Source organism: Calidris pugnax, unplaced genomic scaffold, assembly GCF_001431845.1.
Source record: "Calidris pugnax isolate Ruff unplaced genomic scaffold, ASM143184v1 scaffold41, whole genome shotgun sequence".
NCBI classification, from domain to species: Eukaryota; Metazoa; Chordata; class Aves; order Charadriiformes; family Scolopacidae; genus Calidris; species Calidris pugnax.
In genome coordinates, this window is record NW_015094509.1 from 933,264 (window position 1) to 959,845 (window position 26,582).

Sequence of the window (26,582 nt, forward strand, 5' to 3'; positions counted from 1 at the left end):
TAATTCTTAGTAAAAGTAGCGAACCGAGAATTACATTTATTACCTCACTATGCATACAGGCCTATTCTGGTTTGGGACTGCCTACACAACAGATTTTAAGGTTTTAGAAAATTCTAAATATTTATTCTTTGAGTTCCTGAACACTAGCTCAAATTAAAAATATATCAAAGATACAAGCTTTGAAATAATCTCTGAAACTTTTGTAAGGAAAGAACAGTGTTTGTATTGAATATTCTCCACTAGGTGATTTTTCATATCTATAATCTCTATAGCATCTGTGGCTTTTTGTAACCAATTAGGTTGAAAAATCTTCTTTTGTGCATTGCTAAAAAGTCTGAATTTCAAATGTATCCATTAGCTCTACTAATTGCAATGGAAAATGCTCTAGGATTTATCTACCCCTCTACTCTGCTCTCATGAGAACCCACCTGGAGTACCGCATCCAGCTCTGGAGTCCTCAGCGATCTTTCAGATCATCTCTGTTGGAGAGGGACCAGAGGAAGGCCTCAAAGATGATCAGAGGGATGGAGCACCTCTGCTGTGAAGACAGAATGCTCTAGGATTTATCTACCCCTCTACTCTGCTCTCATGAGAACCCACCTGGAGTACCGCATCCAGCTCTGGAGTCCTCAGCACAGGAAAGACATGGAACTGTTGGAGAGGGACCAGAGGAAGGCCTCAAAGATGATCAGAGGGATGGAGCACCTCTGCTGTGAAGACAGACTGAGAGAGCTGGGGTTGTTCACCCTGGAGAAGAGAAGACTCCAAGGAGACATTATAGCAGCCTTCCATTACCTAAAAGGGGCCTCCAGGAAAGCTGGAGAGAGACTTTTTACAAGGGTATGTAGTCATAAGACAAGAGGTAATGGCTTCAAACTGGAAGAGGGTAGATTTAGATTAGACATCAGGAAGCAGTATTTTGCAATAAGGGTGGTGAAACCCTGCAATATGTTGCCCAGAGAGATGGTAGACACACCATCCCTGGAATTGTTCAAGGTCAGCTTGGACCTGCTCAGACGCATAAGAGGTTGGAGTAGATGACCTTTAAAGGTATCTTCCAATACAAACTGCTCTATGATTCTGTCTTTTTTGTTACTGTTGTTAAATTGGACAAATGTTTTCAAATAACTAAATGCAGATTGAGAGCCCAACGTTGCATAATCACAATATAAAAAGCCTCACCAAACAGAAGGGAAATTTTAGTTTTCAGTTTCTTGCAGCAGCAATGAAACTTGTAGTCATTCCCCTATTTCACTAAGGGCCAGTGGATTGCAAACATGGCTAGTTTGGGAACACTACACAGAATCATTCACAGGCCTACACCTTAAATTAAGGCAGAAGGAAAATGAAAGGGGCAAAGGAAGAGGGAGGGAAAATAGGGAGAAAGGGGGAAAAGGAGGGAAGAGGAAGAAAAAGAGAGGGAGGAGGATTGCTTTATTTTAAAGCCGTAGAGGATTTTCTTACATCCATTAGTAGAGCACTAATGCATGTCACATTGCTCTAAGTCCACCAGGCTATTAATTTTAAATTGTGCTGTGTTCATTCTCAAATATTGTTTTATAATCAGATATCAAAAAAATCAAATTAGAGAACTCCAAGAATAATTCTTAAGTCTGTAATTAATGGTCATATTCAGCATGAAAATTTACTATCACCTGAAAAACAGCCTTGATTCAACAACACCCTGTTTGCAATGATATGAAGAGTATGAAGGGGAAACCAAGTTTGTGATCCCTTCTGCAGTCACAGTTGTAACATGTATTCATGCTTTATCCATCTGGTTGATTCCAAAACCTGCAAATCCATTATGTTATCTCTCATTTCTTTCTAGACCATGCCATTTACTTCTATGTAGTTGTAAAACGATCACAAAAAACTCCAGTGAAACCAAGAAAATCACATTCTGTAGCACAGAAAAGCACATTCTGCTTAACAAGCTCATATATGTATTAAAGATTTAAAAATGAAATTAAGCAGTAAACAGTACTCAAACATACAAGAAGCTAGAATGAAGAAAAGAAGATCTGTAAGGAAAGGCCATTTAGATGGAATATGATTATGTCAGGTCAATTAGAGTGGAATTATACATATATTTTCTAAGTTTTCTTCTAAGATTATAAGTGGAAAAAAAGAATTAAAATCATCCCACTGGTAATGCAGAACAGAAACAAAAGGGTCCCACAGACTTTCTAATTGAAGCCAGGCGAACTTCCTCTGCCAACTTCTGCTCATTTAGTCCAGCGTCAGTTCCACAGATCAGAGAAGATTTGCAAAACTAAACAGCACACATTACTACATTCTGAAAAAAATTGAAACTGAGGGTTTCATCTGGCCCTAATCTCTTAACGGAATACCTGATTTTATGAAGTAGCCTTCATAAATGCACTACAGTAGTATTTTTGTTAATATTGACAGATGACAACCATTTCTCTACGAGCTTTTTAGAATCTGAGTTTAAAAACTCTATCATATTTTCTCAGGAAGAAGTTTTAAAAAACACCTACAAATGTTAAAAAGCCTAAGATGTTAGAATTGTTTGTATAAGAATACAGGAGATTTCAAGATGGCTGCTAAGAAGTTTGAAATTTCAAAAGCCAGAATAAAAAGAACAAAAAGATCAATAAGGTAGGAAAGGCTTAGAAAGAAAGACTACAGTCTTGGGGCTGGATTTGTGTCAACATCCCTTAAAAGTGAATAACACAGAGTGAACTATGGCCCTAGAGCAATAATACACATCTGCACTAGCTAGAGGGAGTAAATCATTTAATGTGTGCACCACATCAAATATTATAAGCTAACTGGTATCGTGAATATAACAGTAAAGCCAGGACTCTACCTGTTCTTTTGCTCTTTGATTGAGAAGCCTTTGAGGCATAGTCCCTATCATGCCCAGAATCAGTTCTTAAAGAAAACACACAAGAGGCAAGGGAGGTTCATATTTTAAAACAGTTATTTGAGAGATTATATGTGTTCTACATAAAATTTGTTTCTGGAAATAAGTTCACTGCTCGGGGTGTTGGAAAAGTAGGAAGAGCAAGACATGTCATTTGAAGAGTAGATGAATGAAACCAGGTTGCTTTCTCCAAACACTTGGTATTGGAAATTGCTTTCCAAAATGCCTGGTATGTTTTAACTGAAAAGTTACCTGTGAACCACTGAAAGGCAAGCTGGATTACCAAAGCCCATGATAATAAAAAGAACCACTATAAAAACTGCTTAGAAAAGGATGATTAACACAAATTATGTTTATAATCACCAGTTAAACTCATCTAGATTCAAGTAGTAAATAGATTCTTTCATAGAAAATATGAAATGGGACTTGTAGATGGAAAGTAATACCCACATTCTTCAAAGTACAGCTTTGAGTTGTGCCTTTAGTAGCAACTTGACAAATGCCGATATCACGTCTGATGATGAGAGAACATAGGTGAACATGAAGGTTTTGAGTATACTGAATTCTGAAATAACTAAAGTTAATGCAGTTATACTGACATGTCTGGACGTGCAACACATTTGCTTTAAAGGCTTATAAGCACTTACTTTGATACAATATAAATTCAGATATTGCAAACTTCTATTCTTCTATTTCATTGTAAATTCCATATATGTCTAACGTGTGAAGGCTGAAGAAACAGAATTCACTGCTGTGGGATGCTCCACACCTCATGTTCTATCTTTCATAAAGCTCTAAGTTTATAACCTACATCAGCTGTTTTGTAAAACTCATGGTATAGTGGAGTACTAAAAAATTAAGCTGCAGGGTGCAGGCCTTTCAACATCCTTACAGCAGACACATGGTAACTCACTGACAAATTGACTGAATATATGGTGGAATATAGCCACTTAAATAAAATGTATTCTTTCAATGTTAATACCTTTCACTAATTTTTTCTGAAGCCATTTTGCCTTTAGGAATCAAATGTGCTTTTTAAAATAACTTGCTATACATTCATGAAGAAAATATTAGAAAGAACACAAAACCACAGCCCTTAAAAAGTAATACATAATTGTATATTCAACAAAAACAGTCAATTAATCTAATCAATGAAAAGACAAATAAAATGTAAGAAGCATTGGGATGAATATTACAATGTAGATTCCTTTCTATTCAGAAAGTGAGCAATCAGAACATAGTAAAAGCAACACTACTCATTTTTTAACATCCTTATCAATCATAAAATGCTAATATTTAATTCTTAGTAAAAGTAGCGAACCGAGAATTACATTTATTACCTCACTATGCATACAGGCCTATTCTGGTTTGGGACTGCCTACACAACAGATTTTAAGGTTTTAGAAAATTCTAAATATTTATTCTTTGAGTTCCTGAACACTAGCTCAAATTAAAAATATATCAAAGATACAAGCTTTGAAATAATCTCTGAAACTTTTGTAAGGAAAGAACAGTGTTTGTATTGAATATTCTCCACTAGGTGATTTTTCATATCTATAATCTCTATAGCATCTGTGGCTTTTTGTAACCAATTAGGTTGAAAAATCTTCTTTTGTGCATTGCTAAAAAGTCTGAATTTCAAATGTATCCATTAGCTCTACTAATTGCAATGGAACCCCTCTACTCTGCTCTCATGAGAACCCACCTGGAGTACTGCATCCAGCTCTGGAGTCCTCAGCACAGGAAAGACATGGAACTGTTGGAGAGGGACCAGAGGAAGGCCTCAAAGATGATCAGAGGGATGGAGCACCTCTGCTGTGAAGACAGACTGAGAGAGCTGGGGTTGTTCACCCTGGAGAAGAGAAGACTCCAAGGAGACATTATAGCAGCCTTCCATTACCTAAAAGGGGCCTCCAGGAAAGCTGGAGAGAGACTTTTTACAAGGGTATGTAGTCATAAGACAAGAGGTAATGGCTTCAAACTGGAAGAGGGTAGATTTAGATTAGACATCAGGAAGCAGTATTTTGCAATAAGGGTGGTGAAACCCTGCAATATGTTGCCCAGAGAGATGGTAGACACACCATCCCTGGAATTGTTCAAGGTCAGCTTGGACCTGCTCAGACGCATAAGAGGTTGGAGTAGATGACCTTTAAAGGTATCTTCCAATACAAACTGCTCTATGATTCTGTCTTTTTTGTTACTGTTGTTAAATTGGACAAATGTTTTCAAAAAACTAAATGCAGATTGAGAGCCCAACGTTGCATAACCACAATATAAAAAGCCTCACAAAACAGAAGGGAAATTTTAGTTTTCAGTTTCTTGCAGCAGCAATGAAACTTGTAGTCATTCCCCTATTTCACTGAGGGCCAGTCGATTGCAAACATGGCTAGTTTGGGAACACTACACAGAATCATTCACAGGCCTACACCTTAAATTAAGGAAGAAGGAAAATGAAAGGGGCAAAGGAAGAGGGAGGGAAAATAGGGAGAAAGGGGGAAAAGGAGGGAAGAGGAAGAAAAAGAGAGGGAGGAGAGAGTGGAGAAAGGGGGGGAAGGGGAAGGGAAAAGGACAAAGAAAAAGCAAAAAGAAACCAAAAAAAGGGGAAGCTGAGGAATGCGACAGAAATTACACAGCATTCAGGACAGATTGTCTCTGAAATGTACTCATTCTTCCATAAAATATAAGCCATGAATTAGATGGGGCCTGATGAGGCTCAGTGAGTTAAATGTCTGTAAAGTATCTATCCGATGTTCAACAGAAGGTTCTGTATGTATTGCGTTCACACCATTCCATTTCCCACTGTTGCCCAGGCAGAGCCACTCCTCTTCCAATTTATACTTGTGCCCAGCGTTAATTCATCCCAGGTGTAGAATCTCACATTTGTTCTTGTTCAGTTTCACCCCATTCATCACTGCTCAATGCTCCAGTCTAACCAGATCCCTCTGCAAGGCATCTTGTCCCTCGAGAAAGTCAACAACACCTCCCAGAGTGCATTCAACTCCTGCATCCAGATCATTGATAAAAAGATTGAACAGAACTGGTCTTGAGGAACACCTCTGGTAATCAATCACCAGACATATTTGGCCCCATTCACTGCAACCCTTTGAGCCCTGCTGTTCAGCCATTTCCTCACCCAGCACACCATCTACCTGCACACCATCTACCTGTACCTTCAGCCAGATGGATATTATGTGGGGATCAACTGGTAAGTCAGAGCAACAGCTGCTACCCCCACTGTACTTTAATGTAGTTGCTTCTCAACTACAGCCATGACATGTTGTCCACACACTTATTCATGGGTCTGTTCTACAAAGACCCAGTCAGGTAGCAGGAAGCAGTCATGCTGGATGGTATGGCTAATGAGAAGTTTAAGCAATGCTGGGCTCTGGCAGCCCACAGTAGGAGGACTGAACTATTGGGACCACTCCACAGTGATCTGTTCTTCCAAGACAAGATTTTGTTGGACAATGTGGACATGCAAATTAATGTGGCAAGCATCAAAGACAGCTTTTGTTAAAGGAACTCTTCAGCAGCAGAGACCTGCAAGTTACCTATGCCTTACTGTTTGTTAAGAATGTGCTGGTGATGTCTAGCATGTGTTTGAGGTATCCTGTGGCGATACTTATGGCTAACCCTAGATACCCAGGGGACTGACTGGGCATGGAAGCATTCAGTGTGAGCCAGCAGTCATCAGCAACAAGGAAACTGTTACCTCAGCTGTGAGTTTACTGTATTTCCACCAGCCCCACCTTCCAGCTTCCCCGAGAGAGCTATGACAGCCTCACCAGTTGTACAGTATAGATCAAGGTGGTGTTTTGTGGATACACTCCGGCTCTGGCATTGCTGAGCACCAGGAAGCAGAAACTCATCTGCTTTCCATCTTTCCTCCCCTTCTGTCCAACTGCTGCTGTCCAGCTGTTAAAATTTCTGGGGCCATCCATTCCAAGTCACTAGCAGTTATTTCTTCCTTTCCCTTTTGCACTGATGATCTTCATTTTGCAGCTTCGGTCCCTATTGTGATTAATTATTTAAAGTGTTTAGGGTAAACACTTTCCCTGTGTTGCTTTGTGATCCTAGTCAATTAAGCGGCACACAGGGATCTGTCCCCTTCTCCCAATTTCAGCCTATGAAAACTTCATCTTTGAATGTGGGCTTGTAATCTTTTGCAAATTGCTTTTTTTCTGAATGTCTTGTGTGTTCTCCCTTTTTAAGCAGAGGTGCAAATTTTTTAATTTTAAACATACTCCCATATGTTTTTCCAAACCCCTGCACAATTTGAAGTGTTCACATCCACAAGCCCAAGTCTGATAGTTCTCCAGAAGCTATGGTTTATAAACTTTGACTACACACCAGTGTGTTCTGTAAAATACCTCCACATCTTGGTTTTGAGTGTCCTGTTAAAATGCACTGTTATGGAGGTTTCACTTCCTTATAAGTAACAAAATTATGAACATCACGGTGCTTTAGAAGCTTGTTTAAAGGTTGGTTTAAAAATTCTGTTACACAGTTGGTCTGTAATTTCTGAGGCTTGTTCCCCTCGCTAAAGGGTCTCTGGTTTGCCTTTTGCCATGGTCCAGGCATGATTGGATAAAGTGTCTGTTACTGTTAGGATATACTTAACAAAATTGTTGTGTTTGGAAAATTGTTGCACATCCACCAAGTTTGCCTGCTGTTGTGCACCTACATCTGCCATGATCACCTTTCTTTTGAAGGGTGTTCTTTCAGCCTTGCATAAGCTGTAAGCACCCTGACTTGCAAGCCGTGTTGCCACTTGTTTCCTCGACAGGCTTTTCTGCAGCCCACTTCTTTCCTGCAAGATTGTCCCTTGCCAAGATTGTGCCATGTTCATGTGCAAAAGAAAAATTAACTGCAATCATTAAATGTATGCTTAGCCTAAACTGCTAATGTTGTGCACCTTGAAATTTTCACAAGAACTTCAGAGATTTGTGAATATTCTGGAAATTTTGTTCCAAGTTTCCAGAGACATATTTTGTGTGTCTTAGTAAAGTCTCTAGTTACAATTCAGGCCAAATTCCCTTCTGACAGCATGTGTAATTGGGCAAGAGCTGTCAGCTGTGCAATTCTAATTCTGTTGTTATTGCTATTGTTGTCAAGAAAACTTAGAAACTTTGTTCAGAACACATTTCTAGTGTTTTGGTTTATTCCTTTTTTTCTTTTTTTTTGAAACACAGTCTCTTAATCACAAGGTGATTTTTTCTTAAATATTCCTGTCAGAGTAAAAAGTTAATATGCAGGTATATGAGATTCAGTGTTGGTTTTGGCTGTTGATTTGTCATCTGACAACCAGAAAATAGACAAATTTTCCTGAGGATGAAGGTCTGATGGAGGCATTCCCATAGTCTAGAACAGAAATAAAACAGAATGAAGATAACCTGTAAAATATGAAAAAATTTAGGGGCAATAAAATGTCCTGAGTTTAGGCTTCCTCAACATGTTCTGGCTGCTTTTTCCAGGCACTCACACTCACATTTTGTAGGGAGGACTCCAGGATAACATGGGGCAAAAGGACCAGGATATATTTCTTTCCCTTAACATAATTCATAAATACCTACCATCCAATTGATTATATAAATTTTTTTGTACATTTGTTGCACAAATGTAGTATATAAGCACAAGCTGGAGTTGGGTATTGAACACGTAACCTCACCTCATTCATTACGCAAACTGTTGAGACCCTTACTAATAAAAATTAGTAATAATAAGAAAAATCATCATATTGAGACACACAAGTAAAACAAAATATGACTGAATGTTGACTAAATGAGAGCTATTAGCCTCAACCTTCCCTTGATAATTAAAACACAATTTTAACTTCCACAAAACTTTGTCCTCTCAGTAAAGAATAACAAAGAGCACCTATGTCTATTTTCAACTCTTGGACAATGATAACCAATAGACAATGACAGAAGAACCACAACTGATGTCAGGTAGCCAACATTTAAAAAAAAGAAAGTAATACAGCTGAGATCTGTCACGGAAGACTCTTCATCTAAGGTCATCTGCAGCAAGTAACCACACTATCACAGTGTGAAATTAAAGGTGAATTAAATTCTAAGTGATTTTGTCCACAGTATTCTAAATCTATTACCCGACTTTGCAATTACAATAGCAAAAACATCTACTTGGCTTAAAGATTTGACATTTATTAAAGAAGTATTTCAGTGAGACAGCATTGCTTTAGCCATATTGGTTCAGCAATAAGCCTTGCACAGAGTGCTTGCCACCTTCTTATTCCTGTTCATATACCAAACAGGTCCTTTATTCTACTATTCTTTGTCAGGCCATATTATGAATTAATCCACAATAAGATTTGGAAACCAATCTCTATTTAAAAACAACAAAAAAGAGAAAAAAATAGAAAGAAAAACCTTCAGTTTACAGATATAGCTTGAGAAACTGCCACAGTTCTGGAGAAAGTGACACAGTGCTGCAAGGACTGGTGCATGCAAAGAGAGGTAATTGTTGACAAGGCTTTGCTTCCCAATGTGTTTGTTTACCTCTATGGACACTGCTCCATACACTAAGTAAATTCTACCTTAAAAAAAAACAAGCCGTTGTTGGTTTGGCAACTTTCAATAGACTTGGTTAAAACTAAAAATCCCATTTTCCCATTATTTGCAAATCTAGTTCTCTTAAGTTGAGTGCCCAAATTTTTTTGGCAGTTTAAAATCTAAATAATTCATGTCCAGCTTTTCCACAGTCTGTGGAAAATGAAAGTCCTGGGACGGGAAGAATCTTTACATACCCTGTCCAACTGCAATTATTTTTTTCAAAATCCAATAGAAAGGTGATTGTTTTTCACACTGGACACTATTAGGTACAGAAATTCCTTTAAATTATTTCTTAATTTATAAATGTAAAGAAGTTTTTTGCAAGTTGAAAAAATACTGTATTTTACCCTGTGCTACTTTTGACATGGCCCACTAACTATGGAAGGGTGCCTAGGATTCATATTCAGGCACCTAATTCAGAGAATTCTAAAATTAAGTAGTGTAAATATCTCCATGAAAAAATATTTTTGAGAGAGAATAAGGGTGGGTATTTTGGATATTTCAGGATATGCTGCAACATATAGGACTAAGATTTTACTGGTGACCACTTTCCCATCTAGCCACCTAATGTGAGCATTGCAATAGATTCCCTTTTCAATATTATGAAGGTGTCTGAAACATGCAATCGGTTTAAAAATCACCCCCAAAAGTATTTTCAGAATTTTTAAGGGGCAAAAAAATTCTTCACTGGAAAATTTGATAAAAGGTGGGTAATAGTAGTTTCAGAACTAATCAATGAGACAATGTAATATTTCAAGGTGTTAAGGAGTATATTACTTCACTGCCTATGTTTTTTGTCAGATAGTCAGATGGAGAGACAGATTGTCTTCTGAAGAATAAAGAACATAAACTATTTTTTTTTACTAATTGCTGATTTACAGCAAGACCTAATTTTGTCAGTATGCAGTGACAATCCTCAAAAAAGTAAGACATGACAGTGAAGATCATAGAATCATCTAGGTTGGAAGGGATCTTTCAGATCATCTAGTCTAACCATCAACCTAACTCTGATAAAAACCATCACCAAACCATGTCTCTAAGCTCTATGTCAACCCCCCTTTTAAATCCCTCCAGGGATGGTGCCTCAACCCCTTCCCTGGGCAGCCCATTCCAAGGCTTATTAACCCTTTCCATGTAGATGTTGTTCCTAATCTCCATTCTGAACCTCCCCTGGCACAACTTGAGGCCATTTCCTCTTGTCCCATCGCCTGCTCCTTGGGAGAAGAGACCGACCCCCCCTGGCTACACCCTCCTTTCAGGGAGTTGGAGAGAGCGAGAAGGTCTCCCCTCAGCCTCCTCTTCTCCAGGCTGAACACCCCCAGCTCCCTCAGCCACTCCCTGTAAGTCTTATTCTCCAGACCCCTCACCAGCTTTGTTGCCTGTCTCTGGACACACTCCAACACCTCAATGTCAAGCAAGGCAGCATGATGGAAAAGACTGCATATATGAAAAGCAGATAAATATTTTCATAATTCAAGTTGTGTGAAGGTATTAGAAGGTTAGGGCCCCATGATTATGGCATCAGTGTATATTTTTTCACCACAATCAGGTGCATCTCAAAACCAATTTTACAAACATTCAGAAAAAGGCATATACAATAATTTTGTCTTCAAATGAAAAAACAAAAAACCTAAAAATAAGTAACCATTTTGAACTTCTCACGTTCTTTACCACAAACATATTTTAATGGCTTCTTCTGGCAAACTTTATTACATCCTTTGTTGGTACATAATATGGTCAAAGCAGCAAGTTAAAGGTGATGAAGTTAAAGAAGTATACATATTCAGAAATAATTCTTTTGCCCGAGACAGACAACAGACCAGCCTACACGTTGTGCTAATGATCACACAAGAAAATTATTCCAGAACAGATCATACTCAATATAGAATATTTCAAAAAATACATTTAATTCAGTAAGTATTGCTGATAAGAAGACAAACAGAGAGAATTAAGTAAAACATAATGCTGTCTGAAGTTTACCCTCCAGCCTACAAAACTGCATAGAATGGAACATTGTTAGACCTAACAACACTTATACTGTAGCTATGAATTTAGAAAAGAGAATTGCAGATTTGAAGGAAGACAACCTTTCTGGGGCTGCTCTTAAAAGGATTTATTTATGTGCCAAAAGACAAGAAAGTTTTCCTACAAACAGAAAGTTGTTTAGGTTTTTGCAAGATGTCTATTTTTTCCTTTGTTTGGGAATAAATTTGCATTGTATAAAAGAGCAAAAAGGAAAGATTATATTTAACAAAAAGGGAAAAATTGTTCTCAAAACCACAATAATTGGCTATTAGTTTTAGTATAAGTACTATTACTGAAATCTAATTCTGACTTAGAAAAAAAATTACTAGATTTTAAGTTAACATCACATCATGCAGTGTTTATTAAAACAAACTTCACATTAATATTTTCTCCTTAATTTCAATGAAAGCTGAAAAACTTCAACTAAAATTGTTGGAGAATCTATTTATAAACATATTATTTTAATTAAACAGATTTATTTTGAGTTTGTATGATTTTCTTCATGAAGCCTAATTAATTAGATCATAAACAAGAAGAAACAAATTGCAGATAATAATTTGCTAAGTAAATCACTATCAGATCTTTTCTTCCATAAATATTGCTCATATTTTTCTCTACAGAACATAAGTCATACCTGAGCAGCTCAGAAATTCAAAACCTTCTGCCTTATAAAACCAGCTTTAAGATAAAAGAAATCCCTGTTCATATCCATTGAGTTTTACTTTCTTGGCCAAATGCAGTAATCAAATGTTTTTATTTTCAGGGTAAGGGACTGGGGCTGGAAATATTGCCCAGGAAAAAAAAAAAAAAAAAAAGAGAAAGAGAGAGAAAACTAAATATGTATTCCCTCATAACTAAGATAAATTAGTTTATTCATGACCATTACAGAAGAAAACTTTGAACACAATGGTATTTCAGATGCAGTAGCTGTCAGTAAATGAGACATTCATACACTCTTGAGAGAAAGGAGTCTATTGCATGAAATTTTCCCTTGAACTTTTAGTAAAGGTCTTTAGTAGGTCTTTAGTAAAGACCAACTTTAGAACATTTATTGGTACATTCCGGAAAACTAAAGCAATTTGGAAAACGTAGTTGTGACACCCACCAGTAAATGATCATTTTGCATTATAAAAAAAGAGATGGAGTAAATGTAACTATTTATGGTTCAGGTTTTCCTTAAATATTCCAAAGAATTGAGTATCAGCTGATCTCAAATTAAAGCCAAAGCACATGGTTACCTGCCAAGATAAGCACGGAACATTTTTAAGCCCACTTCCTATAACTAGCCGCTTAAAATATGCTTCCACTACCACATCTCTTCCAAGAAGCTGATGGAATCAGGAACTTCTCATGGTACCTGGGTAAGCTGAATGTATCAGACATAGTACTTGAGAAAAGTAGAAGATACATTTTTCAATATGTGCTCCCTATTCATATTAGAGTGTACATATGGAGAGAGACAAACACATACATACATATTGTCAAGTTTTTTTTCCTATTCTTTCTCAAAGTATGATGGATTCCATTAATTTTCAGAAACTGATTTCAAGTCAAATCACTTCCAGCCTCAGTTTTAGAAACATTAAAAATCCAAACCAGAGAGATTATTTTTCTAACAATTCAATTTCTATTTTAATGTAATAATGAATATGCTAATTTTTCCACAAATGTTTTTCACCAAAAGGTTCCTATTTTTAACTTGGCTAACTGATACATGATAAATACTTCAAAATGTCTAACCTTTTATATTCTAGTGGGGTATTAAGACATTCTTAAAATGTTTTCTACTTCAATTCCTTCTACCTTCTACCTTCTATTGAACTTCAACATCCTTAGAAAATCACAAATATGAAACACATGAGAAGTTGGACTGTGAATTTTAACTAAAGTAAAAATGTCTCATTTGAGCTAGATCAAGGTTAAATTCATTTTCACAGCAGGGATGACATCCCTAAATAATAAATGCTGCCCTGGTTTTTAAATCCTCTCTTTCAAGATGCCTTTGGAAAACACTAACGAAACATGAAAGGTTTTATGGTGATTAAAAATAAACAAAATTGGGAGCATATCTTACCTCTGTGAGGCTTCAGGCTCATGCAGGATCAAATGTTCTGGAGTCTCACCAGTTTGGGGTTACAAAATTGGGGAAAAAAATTCTTCTCAGGTCAGTTTTTGTGCATAAATAATTTTATAAATACATAGGCATCACTCTCCTAAATTCTTGGTTATGACCTAATGTTAAGTACACTTTGAAGACTGGGCCTGCAGCACAGTTCCAAACCAAGAGATAGATACTGATTCTTTGTCTATTGAGCTGGAAATCTTAAGTGAGCACATTGGAATCTTTGTCTTTAGGCAAATCACAGCTGGTAATACCAAGGAGAGGAACTAGATCCAAGAGGAACATTAGTCCACATGCCCTCTGCTAATCATCTCCAATCATTTAAGGAGAGGCACTAGAAGGGTCTAAAGAGAGACCTATCACATATAGAAGCCAAAAAGACATTAATTGTCCATTGAAGGATGTGTGGGTGGCAAAGCAGAGATAGAGAGAAACTCTGCCCAAGTCAAAACAAAAACTCAGCAACACACCTTTTCTATGGTTCCTCCATTTATTGTACTAATTTTTCTAAAAGAACACACCTCAAAAAGTTTACACAAGCACATTCCTCATACATTTAGATACCTAGCTTCCAAAAGAAAATAAGAGGACAAAAAAACCCCTAGTTTTCGTTCTTGATGCTTCCAGGAGTTGCTTGGTCTGGCTGCTGCAGAACATATAGCTTGCCTTTCTCACCAAACGCAAGGGTAGTATATATTTAAGGTTTTGAGCCTAAACATGCCACACTTGTATCTAATTAATTATTTTAAGGAAGATTCTTCCAATCACTACTCCAAAAATCCTGCTGGATTTAACCCAAAATGTGTATATCCTTACATTCTCTTGTTTGCTCAAATCTATACCTTCCCTTCCAGTCTTCAGTTTTACAGCAACAGCAGTGTGCCTCATGACTGTAGAGGGCATGGAAAAACACCACCACATTGGATCAAAAAGGAAATGCAGGATTCTGAGGGATATCCAACAAATCTGTCCCCAACACACACAGTTTTAATATAATTAAAAGCATCAGATTTGACATAAAGCTTGATGGATAAGTTTAAAAACACTTAAGAGATGCTACATAATTTGGCAGCATTTGCTTTTACCACAGAATATTTTTTAAGGACAGTACTATTTTTAAATATAGTCCTTAAATATAGGACAATTAAGGAATACACATGAACTCCTCTTTTGACATGCAGGAAAACAGCAATGGGCAAAAAACTTAAGGAGTAAAACTTTAAATGTTTGCTTTGCTTACCCACCTCACCCCTCCAACTTTTAGTGTATATTTCCCCCTTGCCCACCTTGCCCCCCCTCCGCCCCCAGTAGCTCTGAAGAACAGATATGAGATTCTGGTTGAGGAAGGCCAGTCAAGTGAGGATGTAGATGATAGGCAATCTATATCAGAGATGCCTCCTCAATCAAAAAGGCGTACCCTCGAATTGCCACCACACCCACAGGGAGGAAAAGAAGGATTTTAGTTGTTGATGACTCCTTCCTGAGGGCAATGGAGGGCCCAATATGCCAGGTGGACCCTCCTCATATGGAAGTCTACTCTTTTCCTGGAGTCTGGGTTGAGGAAAGCACTAAGAAACTTCCTGGCTTAGTGCAGTCCTCAGACTATTACCGATTACCGATTTTCCATGTAGGTGAGGAACTTGCAGTTCAAAGCAATAAAAAGAGACTTCAGGGAGTTGGGAAGGCTGGTAAGGGAATCCGGGGCACAGGTTATTTTTTCCTCACTCCTTAAAGTTGCAGACAATGAAGCTGGGAGGAACGGACAAATACAGTTGATTAATACATGACTCTGTAGCTGGTGTTGGCACCAAATGGGAGACACCTCTCTCAAAGGTGGAAGAGGGTTCTCACTCAAGAGATTGCGGGGCTGATTGACAGGGCTTTAAACTAGATGTGAAGGGGAAGGGGGATAATAATATCAGGCTTGTCTGTGACATGCTGTGGGGTATCACATCAGGTTTAGAGGGATGGAGTGCTAGTAAGAGCCTTCAGGCTGTTGCCCTGAGGCAGGTGGGTGACACTGCAGTCAAAGTCTTATGGAGAAAAGCCAGCAGCTCCTGATGTAGTTGAAGTCAACAGGGAAACACCTGCCATATACCTCAAAGGGTGTTCCCCTAAGAAGGTGGCACAGCCAGATGAAGTGTGTCTACACAAATGCACGCAGCATGGGCAACAAACAGGAGGCATTGGAAGCTACTGTGCTGCTGGAAAGCTATGACGTAGTGGCCATTACTGAAACCTGATGGGATGAACCCGACGACTGGAGTGTAGGCTACTGGGGCCTACAAGCAGTTCAGAAGGGACAGGCAAGGAAGGAGGGGTGGAGGTGTTGCCCTCTGTATTAAGGAATGGACAGAGAGTGATCTGACCCTAAACCTCTCCCTGGGGTCAGATGAAGAGAGAGTTGAGAGCTTGTGGGTGAGGATTAAGGAGCAGGCCAATATGAGGGACACTGTTGTGGGTGTTTATTACAGGCCACCTGATCAGGATGGGGAAGATGATGAGGTCTTTTACAGTCAGCTGAAAGTACCCTCGCAAGCACAAGCCTTGGTTCTCATGGGGGACTTCAACCACCCTGATATCTGCTGGGAAGGCTACACAGCCAAGCATGTACAGTCCGGAAGGTTCCTCCAGTGTATTGACGATAACTTCTTGACTCAGGTGGAGGAGCAGTCAACAAGGAGAGGTGTATTACTGGACCTAGTTCTGACACACAAAGAGGGACTGGTGGAGGACATTAAGGTTGGGGGCAGCTTTGGCTGCAATGAACATGAAAAAATAGAGATCAGGATCATGAGTAGTATGTGCAGAACAACTAGTAGGACTGAAACCTTGGACTTCAGGAGGGCTAACTTCAACCTCTTCAAGAAACTGCTTGGAGAAATCCCATCAGTTAGGGTTCTGGAAGGTAGGGGGGCTCAAGAGAGCTGGACAATATTCAAATATCACTTTCTCCAAGCTCAGGATCGGTGCATCCCTAAGAGCAAGAAATCAGGCCAGGGAAGCAGGAGACCTGCATGGTTGAGCAGGGAGTTTCTGACAAAGCTCAAGTGAAAGCAGGAATTTTAGTGTGTGGAAGAAGGGACTGACCACTTGGGAAGATCACAAGAATGCTGTCAGAGTCTGCAGGGATGAAATGAGGAAAGCCAAGGCCTCCTTGGAATTAAACCTGGCAAGGGATGTCAAGGTCAATAGGAAGGGTTTCTTCAAGTACATTGGAGGCAAAAGGAGAACTAGAGAAAATGTAGTCCTGCTGTCAAATGAGACGGGTGCCATGGTGACAGAGGACGCAGAGAAGGCGGAGTTGCTGAATGCCTTCCCTGCTTCAGTCTTTACTGCTCAGGCCAGCCCTCAGGAGTCCCAGACTTTGGAGGAAACAAAGAAAGTCTGGACGAAGGAAGAGTTCCCCTTGGTTGAGGAAAATCAAGTTAGAGAACAGTTAAATAAACTGGATATCTGCAAGTCCATGGGTCCTGATGGGATGCATCCACGAGTGCTGAGGGAGCTGGCAGAAGTCACTGCTGGGCCACTCTCCCTCATCTTTGAAAGGTCCTGGAGAACAGGTGAGGTCGATAACTTCTTGACTCAGGTGGAGGAGCAGTCAACAAGGAGAGGTGTATTACTGGACCTAGTTCTGACACACAAAGAGGGACTGGTGGAGGACATTAAGGTTGGGGGCAGCTTTGGCTGCAATGAACATGAAAAAATAGAGATCAGGATCATGAGTAGTATGTGCAGAACAACTAGTAGGACTGAAACCTTGGACTTCAGGAGGGCTAACTTCAACCTCTTCAAGAAACTGCTTGGAGAAATCCCATCAGTTAGGGTTCTGGAAGGTAGGGGGGCTCAAGAGAGCTGGACAATATTCAAATATCACTTTCTCCAAGCTCAGGATCGGTGCATCCCTAAGAGCAAGAAATCAGGCCAGGGAAGCAGGAGACCTGCATGGTTGAGCAGGGAGTTTCTGACAAAGCTCAAGTGAAAGCAGGAATTTTAGTGTGTGGAAGAAGGGACTGACCACTTGGGAAGATCACAAGAATGCTGTCAGAGTCTGCAGGGATGAAATGAGGAAAGCCAAGGCCTCCTTGGAATTAAACCTGGCAAGGGATGTCAAGGTCAATAGGAAGGGTTTCTTCAAGTACATTGGAGGCAAAAGGAGAACTAGAGAAAATGTAGTCCTGCTGTCAAATGAGACGGGTGCCATGGTGACAGAGGACGCAGAGAAGGCGGAGTTGCTGAATGCCTTCCCTGCTTCAGTCTTTACTGCTCAGGCCAGCCCTCAGGAGTCCCAGACTTTGGAGGAAACAAAGAAAGTCTGGACGAAGGAAGAGTTCCCCTTGGTTGAGGAAAATCAAGTTAGAGAACAGTTAAATAAACTGGATATCTGCAAGTCCATGGGTCCTGATGGGATGCATCCACGAGTGCTGAGGGAGCTGGCAGAAGTCACTGCTGGGCCACTCTCCCTCATCTTTGAAAGGTCCTGGAGAACAGGTGAGGTGCCCGAGGACTGGAGGAAAGCCAATGTCACTCCAGTCTTCAAAACAGGCAAGAAGGAGGACCTGAGAAGCTACAGGCCAGTCAGCCTCACCTCTACCCCTGCAAAAACGCTGGAATGGCTCGTTCTGAGCAACATCTCAAAGCATCTGGAGGAAAAGAAAGCTATCAGAAGTAGTCAACATGGATTCACCAAAGGGAATCTGTGACTGATTAGCGTTCTACGATGGCATGATTGGAGGGATAAACGAGGGGAGGGCAGTGGATGTTGTCTACCTTGACTTCAGCAGGGCTTTTTACACAGTCTCCTGCAACATCCTAATAGGTAGGCTTAGGAAGTGTGGGTTAGATGAATGGACAATGAGGTGGATTGAAAACTGGCTGAAAGACAGAGCTCAGAGGGTTGTAGTTAGTGGCACAGAATCCAGTTGGAGGTCCATAACAAGTGGTGTTCCCCAGGGATCACCATTGGGTCCAGTTGTCTTCAATATATTCATCAATGACCTGGATGAAGGGATGGAGTGTACCCTCAGCAAGTTTGCTGATGATACAAAACTGGGAGGGGTGGCTGACACACCAGAAGGCTGTGCCACCATCCAGTGAGACCTGGACAGGCTGGAGAGCTGGGCAGAGAGGAACCTGATGAACTTCAACAAAGGCAAGTGTAGGGTGCTGCACCTGGGGAGGAATAACCCCCTGCACCAGGACAGGTTAGGGGTTGACCTGCTGGAGAGCAGCTCTGTGGAAAAGGACCCGAGAGTCCTGTTGGACAACAAGATGACCATGAGCAATGTGCCCTTGTGGCCAAGAAGGCCAATGGCATCCTGGGCTGCATCAGGAAGAGTGTGGCCAGCAGGTCAAGGGAGCTTATCCTCCCTCTCTGTTCTACCCTGGTGAGGCCCCATCTGGAGCACTGTGTCCGGTTCTGGGCCAGTTAGGGTTCTGGAAGGTAGGGGGGCTCAAGAGAGCTGGACAATATTCAAATATCACTTTCTCCAAGCTCAGGATCGGTGCATCCCTAAGAGCAAGAAATCAGGCCAGGGAAGCAGGAGACCTGCATGGTTGAGCAGGGAGTTTCTGACAAAGCTCAAGTGAAAGCAGGAATTTTAGTGTGTGGAAGAAGGGACTGACCACTTGGGAAGATCACCTGATGAACTTCAACAAAGGCAAGTGTAGGGTGCTGCACCTGGGGAGGAATAACCCCCTGCACCAGGACAGGTTAGGGGTTGACCTGCTGGAGAGCAGCTCTGTGGAAAAGGACCCGAGAGTCCTGTTGGACAACAAGATGACCATGAGCAATGTGCCCTTGTGGCCAAGAAGGCCAATGGCATCCTGGGCTGCATCAGGAAGAGTGTGGCCAGCAGGTCAAGGGAGCTTATCCTCCCTCTCTGTTCTACCCTGGTGAGGCCCCATCTGGAGCACTGTGTCCGGTTCTGGGCTCCCCAGTTCAAGAATGACAGGGAACTGCTGGAGAGGATACAGCCAAGGGCTACAGAGATGATTAGGGGCCTAGAACATCTCTCTTATGAGGAAAGACCGAGGGACTTTTTTTTTTTCTCTCTCTGGAGAAGACTGAGGGGGAAACTGATCAATGCCTATAAATACTTAGAGGGAGGGTGTCTAGAGGATGGGGCCAGTCTTTTTTCAGTGGTGTCCAATGACAGGACAAGAGGTAAAGGGTACAAACTTATACATAAGTTCCATCTAAACGTGAGGAGGAACTTCTTTACTTTGAGGGTGCCAGAGCACTGGAAAAGGCTGCCCAGAGAGGTGGTGGTGTCTCTGTCTCATTCAAAACCCACCTGGACACGTTCCTGTGCAACCTGCTTGAGGTGAGGTTGGACTAGATGATCTCCAGAGGTCCTTTCCAGCTCATATCATTTTGTGATTCTGTGATTTGATATAAATTTTTAATTGTGTTTACAGTGCATGCTATATGTTCATTGCTGAGAATGGTGTCACATTTTTTCATGTGTAATTTTAGTGCCTATTGCTGTATGGTAAAGGCATTGGCAGTAGAGGCAAGCTCCAATGGAAAGAGGCATGTGTCTGTCCTTGGAGAGCTTTTCCCCCTACAATGTGCATTTAATATGTACATTAATTCCTCTATTTATGATATTTATCCTGCAGGGTACCAAAAACTACAACTTTACATAATTAAAATCAACTTTGCACTGACATTATCAGATTGCCTTAAGGTAGAATTTTAGCAGCCTCTAGAATTCAGAAAATGCAAAGACTTTTCTGAAGTATGTGAAAAATAGAAAAATATGGCATAAATTTTTGTTATTAATATTTGATTCCAAATATTCCCAGAATTTAGTGAAAATAAATTCTGAAATGCCACAGCCCATTAACCAATCATGCATGTGAGAAAACTAAGTCATTTGAACTTCTGAAACTGATTCTTTACCAATGATGCTAATAATCTGGACAAATATAGAAGTTGTAAAGAAATCCCAGATCTTTAGGTTCATACCCCTAACACCCAGGTCAGTTCATATCTTCCCATCTAACACTGAACTGCACCCTATTTTAAATACTGACAGGTTTGAGAGAGGGCTTAGACATTTGTATGTATACAGTGAGCTTCAAATACTTGCCTCTATTTTCTGTTATTTGTAGAAATGTTTGAAAAGCTCAGTTCTTCGCTCATAGAAATGTTTCTCCTAACTTTCAGTTTGAAAGAAATTACAGTGTTTATAAAAGCCAACATCTTTTTGTCTTCTCTTGTGAAGCAGGTTTTCTATTCTCCCATGTATCCCTCTCTGGAAAAGCTTCAATTTGATGTGGTAGATTATATTCAAATGAAACTTGATCAGTATGTTTTAATATGACATCTACCTTCCTATCCTTACTGGAAATACCTCATGAAATGTATTTGAAGACTCCTTCCTTTTTCATGGTGGGTAACAACAGTGACTCATGCCATACAGCCAAGTCTTTCCATGTTAGATGCTATTTCCAATTAATGATCCCTTATCTTACCATAATAATTCCTGCTATATTCCAAATACATTACTTTTTATGTAAATGCCTCTCAGCTTTGTGAAGAAGTGCATTTCATCAACATATTTGTTCAAGATTGTTAATAAAAACACAAGCCAGAGCTGGATACCACTCACTGAAGAACTATGTCATAGATTTCATTATGTGTTTTTAAAAAATCTCATTAAATCACAAGACAGTAAAATAATGCAGAATATACTACCAACTTTGCGGTCTGGAAAAACAGAGTACAAAGCATTCAGTCAACACCGGTTCAGTGTCTTTCGTGAATTTACAAAATTGATGGACCAGTACAAACTATAAGTAAATAGATGCAGTAATAACTATATTACTGACATGTGATATCTGAAAATGCACATTTCACGACTGCAGAATGCATTTTTATTATAGGTCATGAAAAAAGAGAGATTAAACAAACAACCCTGGAAAACAAATCCCATCAATGGTGCTATGTGTCAGATCACATTCTTAAATTTATACCAGCCAAGACAGGTTCTTTCAAGGTGGTGATGGTAATTCTTCACTCCTTCCAGGCACAAAACGTTTGAGAGTTTTGATCCAAATCAAGTAAGAACAATCACACAGAAACAAAAGGTACTTTCGTAATATATTAAAATTAGCCAATATTCAAGCCCTCTTAGCCTTGTAAGATTACCTTGCTTTCATTTAACTATAAAGGTCAGTGAGTTTTTCTTGCTTTTTTGTTTGTTTGTTTGTTTTTTACAATTATGTTAATGATGGGAAAAGGTAAATGGATTTAACTGTCTCAATCCCAAGGGAGCTTTACTAGAACCTTATGGACAAAAAGCAAAAAAATCATTTAGTTAGTCCAGATTAGCACACCAGACTTGAAAGTCTAACACTGTTATTAAATAAATGGAAATACTAACTGAACATCACATGCAGCCAAGAGAACCTCATACGTAGACTGTTTCCAAGCACTTAAGAGATTTATCCCAGAAGCCTCTGTGATATTCCTACCACACTTCAGTCTCATTACAGAATTCAGAGCCTAAGAGGTTTGAGATTTTTGCCCTAGACCTTTTCCCATTTTTAAAAAAAGATATTAGCACTTAATTACAGTGAGATAAAGTTACTGCTGGAAGTGCTTCATCTCTTGCTGGAATTTCTGACATGCCTCTTCCACAGACAATTTTTTTAAAAGGCCTGGTAAGGTAAGTACATGATCTTAAAAAAAAAAGTCTTGTCAAACAGCAAGATGTAGGCTGAATAGTGCAGGGAAAACAAACCCATCTCCCACATCCCTTCCCCAACACAGCTAGCAGCTAGCAGCCAAGAAAGCAGCTAACTTATAAGGCTTCCAAACTCAGCTCAGCCTGCCAAAAGATGCATTAATATTTGATGTCATTGAATATGGGAATCCCCTTCTCATAGGGGGATTTCCTGAGATAGCAGCCTCAGCTGGGCGTTTGTATATAACATCCGAGAAGCATGGACGAGAGATTGCAGAACTGTCTTTTACCTGTGATTTACAGTAGGAACACTTCTAGATGTTTCTAGTGTGAAAAGGCAGATAGCGCATCCCTAGCATTAGGACACTGCAAGCTGCTCTGCCCTGTGCTACATCAGCCATCTCGCCTCAGCTGGCAGCTGGCATCAGCTTACTGACCAACATAACTCTTCTATGATCATTTTAAAGAACAGTCCCAAAGGTCATTTAAGTTCACCCTTTGATTAATGCGTTGAACTGGACCGGGAGCACTCTCACAGAGGCAGAATACAAAAGCACAGCCATCTTCTGAGGCACTTGCACCCAGCTCCCCACCTTGGAGAGGCAATGAGGTCCCACCGTGCCTGCTGCTGTGAGGCTGGAATGCTCTGCTCCACTCATGCTCTCTGCTTCAAGTTCGTTTAATCTCTCAGTGAGAGGCGTGTTGGGCTCTATCTTGGTCATGAATTATGTTGTTACTATAGAAACAAGCAGTAAGCATAAGTTATAGAGATAAACAGTTATAGTAGTTGTAACGAGCATAACTGATTGCCCATACAGACAATATTGCAGGCAACTGGAAAGACGCTTAGAATTTACCAACTCATTATAAACCAATACTGCAACAGTGAAAACAAAATGTTAAAAAATACAATTCTAAGTAAAACTACTGCTATATATGAAAAATATTTCACAGGTGTCAGAGAGAAAATGGTCTGTGGTCCTGTAAAACAAGGGTCAAATGGTTTAAAACGGCCTACTGCTAGCAAGAATGAGTAACTACTGTAACAAAATGCTGCCGTATTTTGAGAATTGAGAGTTACAGAGGAAGTATTTATCATAGATAAATCTAGAAATTCTGACAAAACATCCGTTTAGTAGATGATGTGCATTATAGGCTTATCCTTTTCAGAGGAACTTGTTCATAAAAAAAAAATTACATGCTTAATCAAATTCAATAAGCTTACAGGCTTATCCTTTTCAGAGGAACTTGTTTATAAAAAAAAAAATTACATGCTTAATCAAATTCAAAAATAGTTATCCTTTCTATCTACTATACAAGATGGTGGAATATATAATATGTACTAGTATTGATTAGACAGATTGCTTAATCAAAAAAAAATGTTCAAATGGGTTATATACACCAGTATTTTTGATAAATAGCACAAAAATTCAAATGAGCTATTGAAAGAATTTGCTTAGGTCACAAAAAAAAAAGATTTCTAAATTCTGCCAACTTGGATTAAGAAAAAACAAAGACAGTAACCAAACTTGCAAGCCATAATAATATTCAATTAATTTGAGTTATACACATGCATGCATACACACACTGACTTACAGTCTTGTTCCTTCTCCTGATTTAAAAAAAAATTGATTTGTTGAAGATAATTAGATTAGAAAGTTTCTGCTAAGGAGATAAAAATTTTGGATCTGCTCTGAATTAATGCAAAAATATCTACTGCAGTCTTCTGTCATATTTTAGTTTGGGCATTAGTGTTGCTGTCTAGTGATACATCAAGAGCTGTAAAGACATACAGCAACATCTCCTTTTTACTGATTTATTGTATAGGAGCACCCAGCCAAACCGGTTTCAGAGCACAATAGGTGAGATCCAGGGACTTGTCATCTGACTCAGCTTCATCTCCACCTTGCCTCCTCTATGCAGAGAGAACTTGGGGGGAGCTGCAAAACGGCTCAGCCCGGGGTTATCCTCAGATTGCATCACAATAAGAACCCAAACCGAATGGAGCCTTAGCTCCCTTAGCAAACAAAATGCCCTGAGTCCCATCCCACCACTATTCCCCTGACTTTGAGTGCTAGGCATCACAAAATTGACAACAGAGATTTAGGTATCACACCACCAGAGGTAAATATCCCAGATACTGTAATCCACTCAGGCATAATCCTGCACCCCTACAAAATCAGGAAATATAAACCACAAGGTTTGGGGAGGAAAATGGGGAATCTTCCAACAATACAGCTGGCCTGTAGGAGATTCGTCCCCTCCTTATCCAGGATGCTGTACAGGGTAACTTCCCAGGGACTGAGTGACCTTACCTGAGAGAGAGGGGAAGTGACTAAGAAATATACGTATGGTATGTGGCATGCTATTAAGATTGTGATTGGTGCACTCTTTTAAGGTATTAATATGTAGCGTGCTTGTGGTTTGTGTTGTTACTTGTCAGGATCATTTGTAGGTTGCAATAGTGTGTTCCTCAAATTGCTTTTAAATTGTAATAGTGTAATCACCATTGTACACATAGAACTTGCAATAGTGACGTATTGGACCTGTGAGTGAAGTCCAAATAAATTATGAATTTGAACCTCTCAGTGAAGTCCTTTCTCCTGTTTCGTCACATTTTTTATATAAGCCAAAAGAAATATTCAACAACCACTCAGTGAACGACTGGTACCTAAAACTCAGTGGGTTCATAAATTCAGACAAATCCTGATTTTTTTTTTTTACTTTATTTTTTTTAATCTCTACATCTGGAAACATAGCTGACAGCACTTCGCAAGAGCTGGTTTTCTCCTAGGATTTCCAGTTCTTTGTGGTTTCACTAAGCCAAAAATAGACTAAAGAATAACATTTCTGCAAATATTTCAGCATTTCCGTTTCCAGGTCTGGTTCAAACCAGGAAGGGCAGAGCCACAAGAAGAAATTAAATACAATAAACAAATAAAATACAAATGAACTTTTTGAACCATAAAAAAGGACCCATTTCAGGTTTATACAAAGGTACAAGTTCATTCAGAATCTTCAGTGTTAATTTTCTTATGTCTCCCCAAAATAACATGCACAAGATCTGTGATAAAGATCTGTGTGTAAGATCCATACAGTTTCTTTCTGTAGCATTTGATGTTGACTGAACGTTAAAAGATAAAGTGCTTTTAAACAGTCCTCTACACATTATTCTGCATTTTTTGGCACTGAAACCCAATAAAAATACCATGAAAATCCAAATTTAAGTTGCTTACAAAATGTACATTGGAGATGTTGACTGTGACTATACACTGAACAGAAATAATTAGGGCACTAGAGAAAGTGTTCTAATGACTACGTGTCTAAAACCTGTGAGAGGAAAAAAATTAAATATGCAAATTAAAAGGAATCAACATCAGTAAATTTACTCACCTTTGACACATTAAGAGTACTGCCCATTTACTTTACCTTTGACATGTTAATTGATGGTATGAAGGAATGAAGGTCTCCTTGTGTTCTGTGCTACAAGGAGAGGCTCATTTTCTTCCTGAACTTTTAGACTGAAGGAAATATATTTCCTGTTTGGTCTTAGTGGAATGTAACAAAAAGTGCTGGCGAGAACTAAGTTATGCCAGGAATTACATCTGTTTAACAGTGTTTTAAGAAGTTGCAGATGCTGAAGTGTTTAGTTATTGTAGAGCTGGGATGTTAAACTTAAGACCTGAATAAAAATGTAGATCATGTTAAAACAGCATTTCCTTTATTATCTGATGCATAAGAAAGCTTTCTATACTTTTCTCTAAAGTGTTTTTCCCCAGTGCTTCAGAACGTGTTGCAAAATATTCCTTTTAATCTGATTTATTTCTAAAAGGAAGACCTGAACAACAAATAGTCACCACAGAGAAGGTGATAGACGAGCAGTCCTTTTAAAAAAAGACAGCAATTTTATACATAGAAGTGCTAAGGCCTTGACTCTTTTTCTTTTTCTTTCTCTCACTGAGCAATGATCTAGATTTATCCCTCTTTTCAGTTACTTTTAGTACTTCATGACATTTGTGCCTAAGTTGGGGCTTCTTCTCCAGTCATCTTTTTATACAAAAGTAGAGTTTGAATGCAGTAAGTCCGATTCAAGCCCTACATCTGCAAACATCTGGACACATGCTTAACTTCAAACACATAAGTTTCCAAATAGTCTCATTCAAATCACTTGGACTATGCTCAAACTTGTGGGGAAGTAAGTGCTTGCAGGAGCAAGGCTGTGTACTCTGAAGTATTCTGCGCTCTCTTGTGACATGCTGTAAGTGCAGTCCTGA